The sequence below is a fragment of the Triticum dicoccoides genome, chromosome 2A (genome assembly GCF_002162155.2).
Source record: "Triticum dicoccoides isolate Atlit2015 ecotype Zavitan chromosome 2A, WEW_v2.0, whole genome shotgun sequence".
Taxonomy (NCBI): domain Eukaryota; kingdom Viridiplantae; phylum Streptophyta; class Magnoliopsida; order Poales; family Poaceae; genus Triticum; species Triticum dicoccoides.
The window spans coordinates 459,951,592-459,972,819 of record NC_041382.1 but is presented as its reverse complement, the minus strand read 5'-3'; positions in this window follow the sequence as shown (position 1 = coordinate 459,972,819).

Sequence of the window (21,228 nt, the reverse complement as noted above, 5' to 3'; positions counted from 1 at the left end):
ACTATGTGAACGGCGAGGGAGATGATGGCGGGGAAGCGTCGTCGGGCCAACTGCTTTTCTCCTCTTGCAGTTGGGTTCGGTTGACGAAGACTCCACCGGCTCGCTCTGGCAGGACACCCTCACAAATGGCACCCTGTAGATGCTCGATCCTTCAATCTCTGGTGGATGCTCCATCTGGGATCGATACTCCCACCACCGCTCCCTCACGGCCAGATTCGGTGAATCTGTTTGCTCCATGGCCTAGAGGAGCAGCTCTATGTACTCCGGCGCGACTCCCTCCGGGAGTATCGCCGCCTTTTTGCTCTATTTTAGATATTTGGCCATGGATGTCACCATCGCCGCTAGTTGGTCCTTGTTGTCACACCAAGACTGTATCTCCAACATCCTAGCTAGCTTCACAGGGTCGCCGTCTGCGATCCTCACGTATCGGTTGTACTCCTCCATCGATCTACTTCTCCACAGCACCTTCACTCGTCAGCGGTGGTTTTTGAATGGAAGAGGAGAGGAGCAGCGCTGGTTTTGGATTAGAACGGGAGAGGAGCGATGCTGGTTTTGGACTGGAATAGGAGAGGAGGGGCGGTGGTTTTGAAATGGAAGAGGAGAGGAGCGGTGCTGCATTTAGATTGGAACAGGAGAGGAGCAGCGGTGGTTTAAGAGGAGAAGATAATTAAATCACCACATATTAGTCCCATTTTTATTAGTCCCGCTGTAATTAAATCACCACATGCTAGTCCCATTTTTATTAGTCCTGCTGTAATTAAGTCACCACATATTACACTGATTCCGCTGCTCATTGCATACGCTGATTGGGAGAAATAAATACACAACCGTAGCATGCACTAGGGATGTGCGCGTGAGGCTTGCATGCGGCTGCATGTGGAGGGAGGCGAGACGATTCAATTAATTAATGCCGCTCCTACTCGTCCCCGCACGTCCTTCAATACTATGGCGGTTCACTCCTAGTCCTCCCGTCCATTCACATTACGGCAGTTCCACTAATCCTAACCCTCCTCCCAAATCCATGGCGTCCCAAATCTCCACGATCGGCGGTGAGTACAAGGTTAGAACCATCACCGGGGATGAGTTCGACGTCATCTACACCCGTTCTTCCGCGACGGTGAAAGGATGCCTTTCTCGCTTCAGACGCATGTTCGAAGACTCAGATGATGAGTGGGTCGCTGGGCTAGATGTTGAGTACACCAGAGTCCTGGGACGAGAGAAGGATCTAAAGGACGAAGAGAGGAAGAAGCGCGCCGTGATCCAGGTTTGCGTGCATGACTTATGGTTGGTCTACCACATATGCCATGCCGATGTTGAGTACCAGGATTTTAAGGACTTCCTCGAGAGCAACCTAGTCAAATTCGTTACTGTAGACTTTGGTAACAACAAAGAAGTCCTGCGTCGGATAGGCCTCGTTGTAGGCAACACCTTCGACCTCCATAAGAATCGGCTGGTGTCCTCTCGTCAGCCTTCAATGCTGACCCTGGCAGGAGCCATGGTACATCCTTCGTACGGTAAACTAGAGAAACCTCCATACACGTTTCATCGTCATGCATGGCAGCGGAATGTACTAGATATATACCACATCCACTATGCTGCAATGGATGGCTACCTTTGCTTCAATATCTACAAGGGTTGGATGAAGAGCAACAGCCAAGTGTGCGGTTCAAGCAAAGAAGTATCGGCCAAGAGGAAGAGGGACAAGGACAAAGTCGAGGACGTGGACGAGGATTCCGAGTAAGGTGGTAGTGCCGTTGCTCATGGTGGTTCTAATGCAGTGTCTACCGAAATAGTTGCAAAGTTTAATTTCAGGTGTGCTTAATTTAATTTGAGGCGTGTGTTGTGCTAAGCCCCCAGCAGAACTATGTTATGTTTCTTCTCGTTACTTTAACTCTTCAGTACGTACATACTAGTATTTCTTACATTTCATCTTTTAGTTGGTATAGTACTACCACTCGTTTCTTCACATTATATACATACAATATATATGGCCAACATCATATAGCCAGCAGTTTAGTTGTCAAAGAATTTCAGGGTGCTTAGTTTTGTCAAAGAATTCCAGGATGCTTAGAGGGTGCTTGGATCCAAGGGACTTATTTTAGTCTGACTAAAAATAGTCTCTTTAAGAGGCTAAAGTTCCAAGCACCCCTGACTAAAGAGGGTCTAAAACTAGTCTTGAGACTAATTTTTTTTAATCAGGGGTACCCCTACTAAAATGTGGATTAGTCCTCTCTCTACTCATTTAACTCCTCTCCTTTAACACTGGCGAGTTCTGGATTGGAGGGTTTGGAGGATAATAAATGCTCATTAACTTGATTTTAGCCTTTTTAGTATTTGGATCCAAGCATGGGTGAGGCTAGCATGTTTTAGTCCCACTACTTGGGACTAAAATGTATCCAAGCACCCTCTTAGTTTTATTTGAGGGGTGGGTTGTGCTGGACACCATTATTGTGACTAGCCTTTTTAATAGTACTATATGCATAATTTGGCGACGAGTGCTCTCTATATGTACCACTTTTTTTTTATTTCAAGTTTTGCTCCATGGCGCAATCCATCGATACTACTGTTGTACAAAAGTATACATTTTTTAAAAGGCTAGAGGGCAGGGCAGTCTAGCTTGGTCGGTTTCACGAGAGGCGAGGGCCTTTGTGATTTGACGGCTCATTACTGCTGGAAGGCGGGGCCTTGTGATTTGACTGCTCGTATAAATGTGTCGATGACCTGATCGAGGAGTAGAAAAGAACTGTGCAGTATACTCAAGTTTTCCACTGGAGTAGTACTGCGACGGAGGAGCACGAAACACGGCAGCCTAGTGCCATATGGCGATAAAAATAATCTAATTTGCTAGTCATCTCATTGTTAGCATTGTTCTATTCATTCCCTAAAAAACCATTTTTCTATTCATGCCTCGCAGAGAACGTGACACGTGCGACGAAACACCCGAAGCAAAAGATGAAACACAGGAGCAAAAGAAGAAGGAAGATTATCACCCCAAATGATCTAATTCGCCGTGGAGTCGTAACTGCTTCTTCATCGCCTCCACGACCTCCATCTCCTTGCACGTCTCCTCCGCCATCTTCTTCAATCTGTCCATGACGCGGGATTTCTCGACACGAGCCTTCATCATATGTTCCACAGCCGCATTATGTACCTTGACAGCAGCCGGGTGCTCGATGCGGAGCTTCGCCAACTCCTCCTCCTGTTCCATGACGAGGGCCTGCAGCATCTTCATCGAGGAACTACTATTCTCATGCAGCTTCTTCCAACCGGTGTTCTTCTCCTTCAACAGGTCGATCTCGTGGCAGAGCTTCGCCTTGTCCTCCTGAAGTCGTAGGATTTTGCCGGTCGCCTTCTTCTCCGAGGCAATGCTCTTCTTCAGCAGCATCACCAAGCCGGCGGTCAACTCCCCCTGCTGATTGAGCTCAGCGGGCATGTCCTCGAGGCTCTCCTTTAGCAACTCCATCAAGCCTTGGATGAACTCCTTCTGCTTATTGAGGTGCTTATTGAGCTGATCGGGCATGGCGTCGAGGGATTCTTCGGCTTGGGCTGAGGAGTATCAGTCAAAGTCATCACAGTCTTAGGAACCACAGGCTGAGGAATTTCAGTTTTTGCTTCAGTTGCAGCCTGGGTGTTCAATTCTTCATCAACATTTACATTAGCACTAGTGGCTGGAATTTCTTCAGGAATGGAAGAAGTGGTTTGAGGTTTGTCAGAGCCCATTTGAACTTCAGTGTGCACTGGGGACTAAGGAATTTGTTGAAGTGGCATGAACATGGGAGAGTTGGGGTGCTGACTTTCCCAAAAGTCATCATTCATTACTGGAGTGGTGCTCCCAATGTCCACGTCTTCATCTTCTTCACTCGATTCTTCAACGCCTGCCTCTTCAGCTATAAACTGAGGCATTGGCGATGAGACAACTGGGGTTGAAGGGATATTGTCCACTACAATTTCTCCGTCCAACTGCTCTGAAGAAGCAGCAGAGGGAACGTCTTCATCAGATCCGCTTGGGATCTCATAATATTCACCAAAAGGAATGAGTTCCTTTGATGGCATGCTTGAGACGGGAACAACATCAATGGGATTCTCAAAAGAGCTTGTCAATATCTTCATCTTCTTCGGTGTTGAAGAATGTGATGAAGTAGATGCTTTCCTCTTCTTTACAGCTGCTCGCTCTGCAGCCTTATTTTTCTTTGCTTCCGATGCAGAAGGAAGAACTGGACTTGCTGTTGGTGTCGGAGGAGCAGAGGAAATTGGTTCATTTTCCTCTGACACAAGTGGTGCAGTTGGCTTGACTGGTTCAGTTTCTTCAGGCTCAGCGGTTGATGCTTCAGCTGGCCTGGTAGGTTCCTCGGGTGCAACACTAGTGGTTGCCCTGGCAATTTCATCAGCGGCTGGAGTATCTTCATCAGCCCTGGTGCTCTCATTTTCATCAGCAGCATGATTATCATCAGCGATGCTGGCATGTTCTTCAGTCGGCTGAGCAGAAGACTCAGCCTGAGGAGATTCATGTTGCGTTGGGGCAGGAACGTTTGAGGTGAATCCCTTGGTCAGGTTGATGAATCTGACTTTGGCTCCAAGCCAGCCAGCATAGTATCGATCAAATTCATCGCCGAGTTTCTTGATCTCTGATTGCAGAGCTACAAGTTCTTCAGGTGAAAGCTTCAACACATTTTGCTTTAGAAAACGCTCTTTCTTGTACTGTGCTTTCTTCACCTGCCTCCCCTGTTCATATTTCCATTTCTCCTCACCAATGAAGGCAGTCAACATATGACTTTGACCAGGAGTGTGGTTCCTTTCAGGCAGAGGTGTGTTGGGGTCCTTATGCCATAAGTAGATGAAGTCGAGGATCAATTTTGGATCTAGCATCAATGGCACATTATTGCCTTTGGCTCTAGTGGCCATTTGTTGTCTGTCTTGGATGATTTCAGCGAGTTCCTCATCATCGGCTTCGTCATCACTGGACGGTACTTGGAAGGCGACCTGCTTCTTGTGGGGACTTGGTCTTGTGCCTCGTCCAGAAGTGGCCTTGGTCTTTAGCAGAGTGGGGCCGGTTGAGGATTGCAGAGGTGCTGAAGAACTTGCAGAGGCTCCTGAGGCAATAGACTTGCCTGTGGTCCTTTGACACAAGGCGAGATGCACAGGTGCTGAGGACTTTGCTGGAGGAGCTGAGGGAATTGGAGGAGGTGGGGCAGCACGAGGAATATGATGTGAGGGTTTTGCAGAGCTGGGCCGTGAGAGCATTGCTGAGGTGCTTGGACGTGAGGGCATTGAAGTAGAAGCACTAGGCTTGTGTACAGGCTTCTTGGGCATAGCCTTCTTAGGCTTTCTTGCAGATGCCTCAGTAGTGGCAGCAACAGAATCTTCATTGAATTTCTTCACTACCTCTTTTGCCATTTTGGCCTTCTTAGCTTGTCGCTTGGCCCACTCCTTGTGGAAATCCTCACCTCTTCTGATGCTAGAGGGATCAGCATCTTGGCCAGGTGCCAGTGGAGGTCTTGGGCATGGAGGGTGTGATACATCTCCAACGTATCTATAATTTTTTATTGTTCCATGCTATTATATTATCTGTTTTGGATGTTTAATGGGCTTTATTATACTCTTTTGTATTATTTTTGGGACTAACCTACTAACCAAAGGCCCAGTGCAAATTGCTGTGTTTTTTTTGCCTATTTCAGTGTTTCATAGAAAAGGAATATCAAACGAAATGAAACCTTCGGGAGGATCGTTTTTGGAACAAACGCAATCCAGGAGACTTGGAATGGACATCAAGGAAGCAACAAGGTGGCCACGAGGCAGGGAGGCGCGCCCAGGGGGGTAGGCGCGCCCCCACCCTCGTGGGCCCCTCTAGCTCCACCTACCTACTTCTTTCACCTATATATATACTCTTATACCCCGAAAACATCCAGGAGAGCAACGAAACTACTTTTCCACCGCCGCAACCTTCTGTACCCGTCAGATCCCATCTTGGGGCCTTTTCCGATGCTCCGCCGGAGGGGGAATCGATCATGGAGGGCTTCTACATCAACACCATAGCCTCTCTGATGATGTGTGAGTAGTTTACCACAGACCTTCGGGTCCATAGTTATTAGCTAGATGGCTTTTTCTCTCTCTTTGGATCTCAATACAAAATTCTGCTCGATCTTCTTGGAGATCTATTCGATGTAATACTTTTTGCGGTGTGTTTGCCGAGATTCGATGAATTGTGGGTTTATGATCAAGTTTATCTATGAATAATATTTGAATCTTCTCTGAATTCTTATATGCATGATTTGATATCTTTGCAAGTCTCTTTGAATTATCAGTTTGGTTTGACCTACTAGATTGATCTTTCTTGCAATGCGAGAAGTGCTTAGCTTTGGGTTCAATCTTGCGGTGTCCTTTCCATGTGACAGTAGGGGCAGCAAGGCACATATTGTATTGTTGCCATCAAGGATAAAAAGATGGGGTTTATATCATATTGCCTGAGTTTATCCCTCTACATCATGTCATCTTCCCTAATGCGTTACTCTGTTCTTACGAACTTAATACTCTAGATGCATGCTGGATAGAGGTCGATGTGTGGAGTAATAGTAGTAGATGCAGAATCGTTCCGGTCTACTTGACACGAATGTGATGCCTATATAGATGATCATGCCTAAATATTCTCATAACTACGCGTTTTTCTATCAATTGCTCGACAGTAATTTGTTCACCCACCGTAATATATGCTATCAGGAGAGAAGCCACTAGTGCAAACTATGGCCCCCGGGTCTATGTTCCATTATATTAATCTCCCACCAACTAGGTATTTTGCAATCTTTACTCTTAAATCTATACAACAAAAATACCAAAAATATTTATCTTATTATCTTTATGAGATCTCACTTTTGCAAGTGGTCGTGAAGGGATTGACAACCCCTTTATCGCGTTAGTTGCAAGGTTCTTGATTGTTTGTGCAGGTACTAGGCGATTTGCGTGTAGTCTCCTACTGGATTGATACCTTGGTTCTCAAAAACTAAGGGAAATACTTACGCTACTTTGCTACATCACCCTTTCCTCTTCAAGGGAAAACCAACGCATGCTCAAGAGGTAGCACGGTGTACTTCGAATTTCTCCATATACTTGGGAGTCACATATATGTACTCCCTCCATTCTCTGGCCAATCTCCTCTCTATCCTCTGAATGGGCACTTTGCGCTCATTATTCGTTTCATGAGGAGGAGTGCAGTACCCTGCATAGATGTCTTTAGGAATCTCAAATGCATTGTTGACTTCCAACTTCTTCCCATCCTTTTGAGGTTTCTTGCCGTCAGACATTTTCTTCAACTGGGGATTTTGAACAATCGAGTTTTCTGACGAGGTATGCAACTTTTCTTTGAGGAATGCTGCAAATGGGTTAAGTTAATGAGAACCTAGTGATTCAGCAGCGGACATGTGTACCTGTGAACAAAGTATAGGTGTGAAGAATTTGGAGAGGTCATATGCGTTCTCAAAAGTTTTTTTAAAAGAACAAGTTTGAGGAATTTGACCAGATGTGTCTTGAGGAATTTCACTAAGCGTTCTTTGACTTAGATTCCAGAGTTGTATAGATTGAAAATCCACACAATTGAGGAATCTTGATGAAAAATGTTGTTTAGAGAAACAGATCAAGAACAGATGTGTGTGTGAGGTGTTTAGAGTGTGAAGATTGAAGAATAAACACCTTTTTGAAGATTTGTAGAAATCATAAGAATCAACAAGGGTAGTAAAAATGACTTCTAATACCCTTCATGAAGAATAACGATGGAAACAGTGAAGATAATGCAAAGTTGATGACATTGAACAACTGAGGAAATTCAAAATGAAGAAAAACTCAAATTGAAGATTTTCAACTTTTGTTGGTGGCTGACCCACCGTATAAGAATGATGATTTGAGACGCCACGTACAATTGTCGTAGGGCTCTGAGAATCAAATTCTTTGTTAATTTCTTCACACTTAGAGCGTTAGTCTTCATTGTTTGAAGAAAAACAGTTACTTCATGTGTTGCACATCTAAGTCATCAATTTATCATAAGTGTTAGGATGTGTGTCCTTTTCATAGGACATTCGAAGATTCTAAGATATTTAGCTCACACTGCAACTTGCTAAATCTCTTCTCATCCAAGGGCTTTGTGAAGATATCGGCTAGCTGTTCTTCAGTCTTCAAGTGCTCGATGGAGATTTCGCCCTTCAACACATGATCACGAAGAAAATGATGACGAATCTGAATGTGCTTTGTCTTCGAGTGCTGAACTAGGTTATGCACAATCTTGATGGCACTCTCATTGTCACAGTAGAGAGGCACATTCTTCATGTTGATTCCGTAGTCCTTGAGGGTTTGCTTCATCCATAGCAATTGAGCACAACACGAACCAGCATCAATGTAGTCAGCTTCAGCAATAGACAATGATACGCATTTATGTTTCTTTCAGGACCAACATACCAAGGATCATCTGAGGAAATGGCATGTGCCTGATGTTGAATTGCGGTCCACACGATCACCAACATAGTCAGAGTCTGAATATCCAATGAGGTCAAAAGCCGAGCCTTTGGGATACCATAATCCAAGTGTTGGAGTGTGAGCTAGATATTGAAGAATATGCTTCACAGCCTTATGGTGTGATTCCTTTGGTGTAGCTTGAAAGCGGGCACACATGCAAACACTAAGCATAATATCTGGCCTAGATGCACATAAATACAATAAAGAGCCATTCATGGAGCAGTATAACTTTCGATCGAAGTCAATACCATTTTCATTAGTGCAAAGATGGCCATTTGTGGGCATAGGAATTTTGACGCCTTTGCAATCTTGCATGCCGAATTTCCTCAACACGTCCTTGAGGTATTTCTCCTGAGATATGAATATGCCATCGCACTATTGACGAATCTGAAGACCTAATAAGAATTTCAATTCTCCCATCATAGACATTTCATATTCCTCCCTCATCATATAACCAAATTCGTCAGTGTAACATTGGTCAGTACAACCAAAAATAATATCAACATATATTTGGCACACAAACAATTCACCATCATAAGATTTAGTGAAAAGAGTTGGGTCAAGTGAACCGGGTTTGAAGCCTTTCTTCATGAGGAATTCCTTCAAAGTATCATACCACGCCCGAGGGGCCTGTTTGAGGCCATAGAGGGCCTTGTTGAGTCTGTAGAATTGGTCAGGATGCTTTGGATCTTCAAAACCTGGGGGTTGAGCAACATATACTTCTTCCTCAAGCTTACCATTGAGGAATGCACTTTTCACATCCATTTGATATAAGATGATGTCATGATGGTTAGCATCAGCAAGTAATATGCGAATAGCCTCAAGTCTAGCAACAGGTGCAAAAGTTTCAACGAAATCAATTCCTTCAACCTGTGTGTAGCCTTGAGCTACAAGCCGTGCCTTATTCCTCACCACAAGCCGTGCCTTGAGCTAAAAATCCACTCAGGCTCCATAAATGCTTCATCTACCGTAGTGGGCTCTGTGATAGAGACAAAAGCAAAGTGCCCACAAAAGTTAGATAAATGTGAAGCTTTTGAGCGTGTGAGAGGACCTGGTGCGTTGATTTCGCTGATGATTTTCTCAATCTGCACTTCATTTGCATTAGCATTTTCTTCAGAGCCATTTTCCTCAGGTGCACCAGCATGATGTTCTTCATGATCTGGAATGATTTCTTCAGCAGATTCTCCGGTAGGAATGACATCCTTAGTATCCTTGAACTTGATGGTTTCCTTAGGTGATTGTTCATCTGGCACAGGAGGTAGGTGCTCTCTTTGTGAGCCATTAGTTTCATCAAACCGCACATCTACAGTTTCAACAACCTTGTGGTGAACATTGTTGAAGACTCTATAGGTGTGCGAGTCCTTTCCGTAACCAAGCATAAAACCTTCATGTGCTATCGGTGCAAATTTAGAATTGTGATGAGGATCTCTAATCCAACATTTTGCACCGAAGACTTTGAAATAACTCACATTGGGTTTCTTATCAGTGAGGAGTTCATATGCAGTCTTCTTGAAGAATTTGTGAAGATATACCTTGTTGATGATGTGGCACGTAGTATCAATTGCCTCAATCCAGAAATGATGAGGCGTCTTGTATTCATCAAGCATAGTGCAAGCCATCTCAACAAGAGTCATGTTCTTGCGCTCCACGACGCCATTCTGCTGAGGAGTATAAGGAGAAGATAACTCATGAGTAATACCAAGTTCATCAAGATAGTTATCAAGACCAGTATTCTTGAACTCGGTTCCATTGTCACTTATGATGTGTTTGATCTTCACACCAAAGTTGGTTGAAGCCCTCGAGGAAAATCGTTTGAAGACTTTCTGCACTTCACATTTGTAAGACAATATGCACCCATGTGTAACGAGAGTAATCATCAACAATAACAAAGCCTTATAGAGATGCTTCATTGGTGAATGCAGAATAATGGCCAGGACCAAAGAGATCCATGTGAAGCAATTCAAATGGTCGAGTGGTAGTCATGATTGTCTTTGCTGGATGCTTGGCCTTGGTCATGTTTACAGCTTCACAAGCTCCGCACAAGTGATCCTTGAGGAATTTGACATTCTCAATGCCAATAACATGCTTCTTCTTCGCGAGCGTGCGCAAGTTCCTCATGCCAGCATGACCGAGTCGTCGATGCCATAGCCTGCCTTCTGAAGGTTTTGCAACTAGACATATAGCTAGTTGTGGTCCTGTAGAGAAATCAACAACATACAGATCTCCTCTCCTAAATCCTTCGAAGACTTTGGAATGGTCAGCTTCCATGATCACAACACAACGATACTTGCCAAAGGTAACAACCATATCAAGATCACAAAGCATTGAGACTGACATGAGGTTGAATCATAAGGACTCGACAAGCATGACTTTGTCCATGTGTCGATCCTTTGAGATTGCAACCTTACCTAGACCCAATACCTTGCTTTTTTCCTTTGTCAACGTAGGTGATATGCTTTAGATGCGATGGTGATAAAGGAGCGTCCATCAATAGATTCTTGTCACCAGTCATGTGATTTGTACATCCACTATCGAGGACCCACTCAGTGGCTTTGGGTTGATCATCCTGTAGATGAATTAGTGCAGATTATGAACTCATATACTTCATCAGTGAAGAATATGACATCAAATTCATCAGATCAATTTCATCGAGGAAATAGAACAGATATAGCAGTATGAGGATGTGAGAAATGAAAATTCATTTCTTCATGATTAGCTTGCGTCCTTTCAAGCATATTCAGGTCTCCAGCAAATTCTTCAGATGTTTAAGTATGTCTGGAGACCTGACCCTGCATAAGAGATTTTTTCTTTTTCTTCACCACACACATTTGAAGGGGTGGCAAAGAGTTCATCATTTTGCGAGCTCCATAAGCGATAGGTGGCATAGAAGCCAGTCCACTTTGTTTCACATAAGAGGAGTTAGGGTAAGCATATGAGTAAGTAGAGAAATTCTTCGAGGACTTATGAACATAATGGTTAGAAGAATAATGCTCATATTCATAGCCCTTAGATCTTCCCTGCAAAACAGAAGTGTTAGCATGATGATGTTCATATGAGGATTTTGATCCTTTTGAGGAATTTGATCCACGTGAGGAATTCGGTCTGTATGAGGACTTGGATCAATATGAAGAATTTGGTCCATATGAAGAATTTGATTTGGGGTTCCTATTCTTCACGGGTGGTGTCATGAGGACTTTCACCTAAAGACTTTCAAGGCACCTTTTGGGAACCCAGATTTTCTTGATAGGAGAACTGTTCCTGCAGTTAGTGCCAACATATCTAGCAAATACTTCACCATTCTGATTTTTGAAGAGCTTATAGTTGGAGTCAAATGACTCACCAGAAGAATGAGGAGATTCAAATGTAAAGCCAGATAAAGTAGATGGATCTACTGGAGGTCCCTTCGCAGCAACCCATGAGGTTTTGGGATACTGCTCAGGCTTCTAGTATGTTCCATCAGCATTGAGTTTCCTCTCAAAGGAAATACTCTCTTTCCTAGGGTTCCTGTTGAGGATCTACTTTTTAAGCACATCACAAAGAGCCTGATGCCCTTTGAGGCTTTTGTACATGCCTGTCATATACAATTCCTTCATCCCTGCATTGTCAGTGATACTAGCAATATCCTCAGATGAGGAATTAGTGATAGCAGAGACAGGTGAAGAATTTGTAGCAGTAGAAGCATTTGAACATTCAGGTGAAGAATTAGTAGGTTCACATTCAATGCACTTCAAACATGGAGGAATAAATTCTTCCTGAGCAGTGCTGATTTGTTGAGCTAGTAATGAATCACGCTCCTTCTGAAGATCTTCATAACTCTCCCTTAGTTTCTCAAGATCTTGCTTTCTTTGAAGAAATTCATAAGAAAGCTTCTCATGATCAGATTAGAGAGCGTTATGATGACTTTGAAGATTATCAAACTTGGACTGAAGTCTCTGAAGATTTTTAGTCAAAGTTTTTGGAGCGATCCATTTCTTCACCCAACATATCATCGCTCTCATTAAGCATAATTTGAACCTTTTCCAAAGCTCTTTGTTTTTTAGTGGCTAGGGAAGCAAGTTTGGTATAACTGGGCCCAAATTCGTCACTAGATTCATCAACATCGGATTCAGATAGGTAGCATTCAGTTACCTTGGCACCTTTTGCCATAAAGCATGGTGCAGAGGATGATGATTCAGATTCAAAATTCATTGTTTTGAGCGATTCCTTGAATTCCTCAAACCAAAGTTGATGACAAGTTCGATGACCTTCATAGACATCAGACAGACGGTCCTAGATAAGCTTCACATGACATAGATGCTTGATGTTCCTAAACTAGTTTCGGGATAAGCATGAGCAGATGACATCCTTCGCTATGATGTCAAGACGAGTGTACTTGCGAATATCATCAGCTTCCGCCATCTTGCATAGATCAGTAACACCAATCTCGATGATGGTCCACAACTCACTATCCATTGCCATGAGTCACTTCTTCATCATGGCCTTCCACTTGGGATAATCATGACCGTCAAAGATGGGACAAGCCACTTTCTTCATACCTGTGGTCGACATAACTAAAACTCCAGGCAATTAATCCAAAATCACACAGAACAAGGGAGTACCTTGCTCTGATACCAATTGAAAGTGCGTTAAGTCAACTAGAGGGGGGTGAATAGGCGATTTTTATGAATTCTTCACTGAGGAATTTCAGGGTGAGGAAATTCCTTAGTGAAGAACTACTTGCAGCAGAATAAGTACTTAGATGCAGACATAACATAACATAAGCATAGACATCATGATGAAATAAAAACAAACACGGAGTACAAAAAGCGTAAGCACGGAATAAACAAGATGAAGACAAACAGACTAAAGAAATTAAACTGAGGAATTTGAGAAAGTCTTTAGTCAAAGTCTTCAAACAGATATGAATAAGCACACAACACAGTAATGAGGAAATGGAAGGGTTGAGGAAATAGAACCAGTAAGCTTGGTGAAGTCTGTGATTTGGTAGACCAGTTCCAAGTGATGTGACAATTGTACGTTTGGTTGGAGCGGCTAGGTATTTAAACCCGAGGACACACAATCCTCACATTCTCCTTGAGCTAAGGTCACACAGACATCGCCCAATCACTCATGGTAAGTCTTCAGGTGACTTCCAAACCTTCACAAACTCGGTCGCTTGGAGATCCACAATTTCCTCTTGGATGCTCTAGAACATGACGCCTAACCGTCAGGAAGATGCACAGTCTTCAAAGGTAACAAGCGTCGTATCCACATAGGAACAATTTCTTCAGTGATACTCAATCACTTTGGGTTTGTAGGTGTTTGGGTTTGGGTTTTCTTTACTTGATGATTTTCACTCAAAGTCCTTAGAGGATGGGATGCTCTCAATGACAAGTGTCAGTTACTCTCGGAGCAGCCAACCTGCTAGTGGTTGTAGGGGGGCGGCTATTTATAGCCTAGGGAGCAGCCTGACATGATAAGACATAAATGCCTTCAATGATATGACCATTAGGTGGGTAGATATTTTGGGACAGCTGGCACGTAGCACAACAACGGTCGGAAATTTGAGGCTCAAATTCCTCAGGGCTATCATGTTCCTCACTTGCAAGCAATCCACACTGGCGTATTCTCAGTCAGAACAAATTCCTCAGAGACCAGAAGAACTTCGTCTCTGTCACTGAAGAAATTGACTGAACTGCATGAGATTTCCAATGGCTTCACTCGAAAGGATTGGTAGGTGTAGGATTTTGAGATGAGCATCACTTGGAAACTTTTCCTTAGTTTTTCCTCGACCCCCTTTAATAGTACGGTGTTTCCTATGACTCAAGAAAGAGAAAATGAAACTACGAAAACGAAAGTCTTCACGCTTCATGTTCCTCGCATGAATATCAAGTCTTCATGGTCACACCAATTTCTTCACTTTCATAGTCTTCAGAAAGTCCTCAGAAATGCAAAGTCTTTAGTTGAAGACATTCATTTTTAGGGTGTCGACTTTCTCTATAAATATCAAACTCCTCATAGACTTATAGACCTGTGTACACTCACAAACACATCAGTCCCTTAACCTATAAGTCTTCAATACACCAAAATCACTAAGGAGCACTAGATGCACTTACAGAACCCGACACGGGCATCTTGCTGCAGGGTGTGCCACCGACTGAGGGAGTCCTGGACTAAGGGGTCCCCGGGCGTCCGGCCTGTTATTCGTTGGGCCGGACTGATGGGTTGTGGAGACATGAAGATCGAAGATTGCACCCATGTCCGGATTGGACTCTACTTGGCGTGGAAGGCAAGCTTGGCGACTGACTATGAAGATTCCCTCTCATGTAACCGACCCCATGTAACCCTAGATCTCTCTGGTGTCTATATAAACTGTAGAGCATAGTCCGAATAGGGTGAGACTCATTACCATATTCACATTGGCTAGACTTCTAGGGTTTAGCCATTATGATCTCGTGGTAGATTAACTCTTGTAACACTCATATCCATCAAAATCAATCAAGCAGGAAGTAGAGTATTACCTCCATAGAGAGGGCCCAAACCTGGGTAAACATCGTGTCCCCCATCTCCTGTTACCATCGATCCTAGACGCACCGTTCGGGACCCCCTACCCGAGATCCACCGATTTTGCCACCGACATTGGTGCTTTCATTGAGAGTTCCACTGTGTTGTTGGCAAAGGACTCGATGGCTCCTTCCATCGTTAGTAATGACATTGTCCAGGGAGAAACCTTTCTCCCCAGACAGATCTTCGTGTTCGGCGGCTTCGTACTGCGGGCCAACTCGCTTGGCCATCTGGAACAGATCGACAGCTACGCCCCTGGCCATCAGGTCAGATTCAGAAGCTTGAACTATGTTGCGGACATCCGTGGAGACTTGATCTTTGACGGATTCGAGACCGCGGCAATCGCTCCCCGTCGCCCCGATGAACATGGCTTAAACCTGTCATCGGGTCGCATCCAGGAGATAGCTCCTGTAGCAACTCTGGCTTTAGATCCGGAGCAGATAAAGTCATCCGAATATGGGAAGCTCAACCCCACCATGGAGGCTACCGATTCTACGGCGTTGGAGCCGCCCGCAGACTCCGCTCCGTATGGTATCTGCATCAACGGAACCCCGGACTCTTCTCTAGTGTCGAGTTCCGAACCCTGCGAGCCCGCGGATACCGAACTCGATCGGTTATCGATCTTCAAGTTCAGTGCCACGGATGTCTTCCAGCACTCGCCCATGGGCGACCTACTAAACTCACTAAAAACCTATCCCTAGCAGATGACTCATCGCCGAACTATGTTCGGTTGGAACTTATGGGGGATGATGGAGAATTTTGCTTCCCACCCGCCACCCACTTCATAACCACCGTTGAAGACCCAACCAACACGCCTGACCCCCGCTCCGAAGACATCGACGGTATGGACGACGATGAGGGGCAAGGCCAGAGCTTTTTACCCGCTAGACACAGGATGGCCACTTCCTAGTATGACGTGTGTATGATAGACACACCTGACAACACTCCGAACAATGAAGACCCTGTTGAGGTAGAATCCGAACAGGAGGAACAGGAAAACGGGCAAGACAGCCCTGATGAACAGGCCACATATGGAGACTCGAAGGACAACAATTATCTCCCACTCTCTGAGGAGGAGGAGATCCTCGGCAACGAGGGTTTTATCGTGCCCGAGGAACCTCTCGAGCAGGAGCGCTTTAAACGCCGGCTTATAGCCACTGCAAGGAGACTAAGGAAGAAGCAGTCGCAGCTTCAAGCAAGCCAGGATTTGCTCAATGATAGGTGGACCGAGGTCCTGGCCGCCGAATAATACGACCTTAGCAGCCCATACGAAAGCCACCCCAAGAGTAGGTGGCTCCCCCAATACGATGGCAGGGCGTTGGAGCCCACACCACCATCGAACAACGTGGTGAGCCGACCACAGTTTGGTCCGGACAAAGCAGCAGCCCGAGCAGATCACCACACCAACCCATCCGGTCATTCAAGCAAGAATAAAGCAGCTCGGGGGAACACTCTCGACATCCAATCACACCTGGAGGGTAGAACAAGACACGCAAAATCAACACCTAGATCGCGGAGACATGCCCCGACCAGTAATGATGGTTATCTATTCGGACACAGCAGACCCGCCCACGCTCAGTCCGAAAACTGTATGCGGAGTCCGCCGGAGGTGCTTCATAGCGTGGCCCAACATAGAGGGGCCGCACACCCTCTCTGCTTCACTGATGAGGTAATGGAGCATGAATTCCCAGACAGGTTTAAACCCACTAACATCGAATCATACGATGGAACAACAGATCCCGCGGTATGGATTGAGAATTACCTCCTCCACATTCATATGGCTCGCGGAGACGACCTTCATGCCATTAAATACCTACCTCTCAAGCTCAAAGGGCTAGCTCGGTACTGGCTAAACAGTTTGCTAGAAAATTCTATTGGCAACTGGGAAGATTTGGAAGACGCCTTTCAGGGCAACTTCCAAGGAACATATGTCCGGCCATCAGATGCCGATGACTTGAGTCACATTGTCCAGAAGCCCGACGAGTCAGCCAGGCAGCTCTGGACTGGGTTCTTTGTGAAAAAGAACCAAATTGTCGACTGTCCGGACGCAGAAGCCCTGGCGGCCTTCAAACATAGCGTCCGGGATGAATGGCTAGCGCGTCACCTCGGCCAGGAAGGACCCAAATCCATGACAGCCCTTACTACTCTAATGACCCGCTTTTTTGCGAGAGAATACAACTGGCTCGCTCGTAAAAGCAACAACGCCAGTGACCCAGGCACCTCCGAAATCCGAGACGGCAACGGCAAGCTACGACGAACCGAACACAACAGTCGCAACAATAATGAAATATTATGCGACACGGCGGTCAACGCCGGATTTCACAATCCGAAACCCGGTCAACGGAAGAAGCCATTTAAGGCAAACCAGGATGGACCATCCACCCTCGACAGGATATTGGACCGACCTTGTCAGATTCATGGTCACCCTGATAAGCCAGCTAATCACACCAATAGAAACTATTGGGTCTTTAAGCAGGTAGGCAAGCTTAACGCCGAGCACAAGGGAAGGAGGCCACCAGGCGACAAGGATGACGGAGCGGCTCACCAGCCAAACACTAGGGGCCAGAAATAGTTCCCCTCCGAAGTCCGACCACTCCCGGAACGGAAATAGCAGTTCGGCTTCCACCACAAACCCACTATACTGGCAAGGTTTACACCAGGCATACATCACTACACGCTCAAGATACCATGGGCATCGGCGGAAGCACAATACGGACAACCCTGCTAGCATTCCCATAATGTTTTCATCTATTTTTCTTACTTTTCTTTATTATCTCTTAAAAATAGGTGACCATCAGGACAGCATCCACATCAGACTCTATCGGAGTTCGGATCCGTACACTCACCTAAGGGGACACTTCCGTTAAGGATTACCCTCCCTGAGGACGGGCGGCGCAGACGTGCGACAGGAGGTCCAAAATAAGCTTTTTGTAGACCGCACTCTTTATTTTAAGCCTGTACTATGCCCTTTTCCTCTGTTCCCAATCCCCAGCATGTCAAATAGCCGGGTTATGGTTTTTACTCTTTATATATATTTATCATTGGCATATTGCTCTGCTCCTAGTAAACTTTATCTGAACTAATCTTCCATGCTCTTTCTACAATGATTCCGGCCGTAACGGCTGCCTTACAAGACGTGCCTCGGCATAACTTGCCAGGGGCCCGGTATGGGAACAAACGAGTTGCCAGTAAAACTCCGAACAGCTCTATAGCGCACTTCGACATCGCAAGTTTGGCCTTATATGCATCAGCTCCGAATCATTGTCTTTGGTCAATAGTTGGGTTGCCCGGCTCCTGTTCTTGCTACCCTACGTTCCGCTCTATCGGCTAGGGTAGTAAAGGGAGAACTACTACGATTGTGCCCTGGCCTAGACCGGATGAACACCTCAGTAGAGAAAGCCGAAAACTGATTGTCATGATGCGGCGAGAGCTGGTCAACCACTTGATGACTTAATCGAATCTTTATTGATTCTCCGTGTTACACGAGGGATCTTTTTTAGATCAACATATGTAAGTCACTATGCGCCGTATACATACTAGGGGCTATGTTGTAGCCCCACCATAAAACTCCTCTGGCTAAGTGAAAGTGTAAACGCCCTATAGTCTGATTGCCTGGTTCGCCGCATTATCACCTCCTTTATGGACCAAGACGTTGGATAAAGAGTGATTAAATGCTTTTTCGAACAACCCCGTACTTCCTACGAGGGGGCTGAAGCCAACGACTGGAGAACTTTCAGATTATACTAAAACGGCCGCATAGGAGGAATTCAAGACTTTTTGAGAAAAATATAAATAGATTAACTATAGAGTTGTGTGTTACAATCCTTATACACATCACTCGAACATTATGTCTTTCGAGCACTGACCCTCTATCAAGCGGGCGGCCTCTAGGACGTCTTCAAAATAATGCTCCGGCTCATAACGGTCCTTGCCCTTGGGTGGACTCCACGCTGCAACATCAATGGACTTCATCTTTCCCCAGAACATTTTGACTCAGGAAAAGGCCATCCGTGCACCCTCAATGCACGCCGACCGCTTAACAGCGTCGATATGTGGCACTGCGTCAACAAGCCACTGCACCAGGCCGAAATAACTACTCGGAACAGGCTCAGTCGGCCACAACCGGACTATTACATTCTTCATGGCAGCGCCGGATATCTTATGCAGCTCGGACCATTGGGACATCTGTTCATTCAGCAGCAGAGGGCGCTTTGACACACCGAATTGTGACTAGAAAAGCTTCTCCGTTGCACACCCCTCTTGTGCATGGTAAAACCGCGCCGCATCGAAAGAACTCTTTGGCAAATCCAAAATTTTGTCCGGAGAACTCCATATGTGGTTAAGCTGAGCATAGTTCGGATCGACGAACTTAGCCTGTAGCAAAAAGGGCTTGCCAACCACAATTTCCCCAGCTTGCTGGATCTCCTCACGAGCCACTCTGGATTCAGACCGCGCTTCTCTCACCTCTCGTAAGGCCTTGTCAAGTTCAGCCGTTTTGGCTTCATTTTCCTTCTCAAGAAGTTTACAGCGGCTAGCCGCATTCTCTAACTCCTGCGCCATGGTGGACATATTCTCCTGGTCTTGGCGCCATGCATCTTGTTCAGCTCTCAACTCAGCTGATGCCTTTTCGGCAGCCGCATTACTAAGCCAGACCTGCTCCTTGGCCCGGGCTAGCTCAGTCCGAAGGGCCTCCACGGCGGCAGCACCATCTGCATTCATGCACATTTTATATAAAACTCTTTTCAGAGTCAGGCTTAAATTACAAGCACATTGGTGTAAGGAATGCTCGAAATATATACCTTGCGAGTCGTTAAGACGCCTGTTGATCAATGCAATGTCATCCTCCGCCATATCCAGCTTTCGCTGCAGTTCGGCCACTTCCGTATTTCGGGTAGTCGCGGGAGGGGCGGCAGCCTGTATTCCAAATTAAATCAAGGTTAATACCTGAGCATATCTTTGTGATCCTCCGATCGCTTCCTTCGGAAGGCAATCCGAGTCTCAGGGGATACTGCATATACAACAGGTACATTTTGTCAATATTATTCAATTGACAAAATTACATCACAAACCTCAAAACCTCTTAGAAGGCTCGTAAAGGCCTCGTTCAACCCGCTCCTCACGGATAGAACCTTTTTGACCACCGTAACCATTAAGGCACGGTGCTCCTCCAAAATGGATGCTTTTCGCAGCATGTCCGCCAGCGTCTCCGGTGCTCCTGGGTCTTCGGAAACCGCCGCCGGAGCACGACATTCCTTTGAAGGAATCCGCTTACCCACCTCCAGAATCGTCTCCGGCTATAAACCAGATAGTTTGGGGCCGTCATTCTTGGTTCCCCAACCCTGAGCAATGGAGGCATCACCTTCGGGTAACTCCTTCCTCGTTTCCTGTACTACTTGTCGATCAGGAGGAGCCCTCCGGGACGACACCTCATAATCATCCGTCCTGTTGGGAGAGGAGGCTGGAGAAGGCGTGTCACTCTCCATCATCTCCAGAAGAAGGTCTCCCTAGGAGGAGGATGATTGAGAAACACCAGACGTTAACCCGCGAGGATGTACATATGTCGAAAGATTACTTCACTGATTGGAAAAGAACGAGGTATGTTTAAAGTGCCCCAGCTTCACTTACGGTTTGGCCAGAGGTTTGTCCTCATCATGACTCTCTACGGCAATATCGCTTGCCCGACCCAAGTCACCCGACGACGACATTTTTCCTCTCTTGGAAGGCTTCCCCTCCTGATCTTCGGGAGCGGCCCTCTTCTTGACATGAAGAGCTTCCTCTGTGCCTTTGCCCTCGGGCAAAAGGGTTTCGGTTTCCCCAAATACAGCGTCCGATTTATCCTCAGGGAAGGGATCACCTCTCGTCCCCCTGTTCTCGCCCCCCGCTGCCGACACCTGGTACGGTGTCGGAATCAGCATTCTCGTCAGTAGGGTGGTCGCATGATCTTCGAGAAGGGGCGCCGGACACCAGATTAATACCACTTTCTTTATCCAGTCCTGCATAAAGGATGGGTTGTTCAGTATCTTGTCAAAAGATGCTTGAATAAAAGTTGTCCGGAGATTGAGTAGTTACTGGAGTGTCCGAATGATTGCAGTCAAGGCCAATATCTTCGGTGGTGTCCGGCCATTGCTCTCGTCCCCGAAATATAATTTCCACATTCCTTCATGCGTGGTGCCGAAGAAGTGCTGAAGA